Genomic DNA, 647 nt, shown 5'->3' on the forward strand with positions numbered 1-647 from the left:
ATGTCAAGAGGTCAGTTAGCTGCTTTTATTCCCTAGCATGATGAGATCTAATACTGAAAACATTGTCCATGTTGATCCACCCATTAAATGCAGTAAATAAATAACCACAAATTAGCCACCGTTTTATTTTCTCATAACTTAGTATGTTGGAAAATATTTTCCTTTCACCCTTGCAGCCCATCATGCCCCACAGTTTCGGAGGGTTTGAGCCACGATCCGGCCCCTTTTCCTCAGGACGTACCCAATATAGGGGCCAAAACTTTGTCCACCTTTCAGGGGAAATCAGTCTTTTCCCTAAAGAGATCTCCTGCAACACAGCATTAGGTCCTCCCGCAGAGGGGTTGGCAGAGGCGTCTGCCAGCCCGCAGGTTTCCTTCGACCTTGGTTGTGACCTAGAGTGTCGCTGTTAATTGCGAGGCTCGCCTCAAGGTAGAAAATAGCATCGGTTTCCACTGCCACCCCAGAGAAGCCAAGTTCTGCTGCCGGGCGACGGCGGTGAGACAGTCTTCCAGGCTAGTCTTCGGCCACCCAGAGCTGCTCGGAGGCCGCCTACAGGTGCAATCCCGGCACTGCGGCCTGGGCAGCGGGACGGGGAGGGTGCGAGCCCCAGCCCATCTGCATCTCTGCCTGCCTCTTGCAAAGCCTGC

This window comes from Neophocaena asiaeorientalis, unplaced genomic scaffold, assembly GCF_003031525.2.
Source record: "Neophocaena asiaeorientalis asiaeorientalis breed wild unplaced genomic scaffold, Neophocaena_asiaeorientalis_V1.1 scaffold64, whole genome shotgun sequence".
In the NCBI taxonomy this organism is placed as follows: domain Eukaryota; kingdom Metazoa; phylum Chordata; class Mammalia; order Artiodactyla; family Phocoenidae; genus Neophocaena; species Neophocaena asiaeorientalis.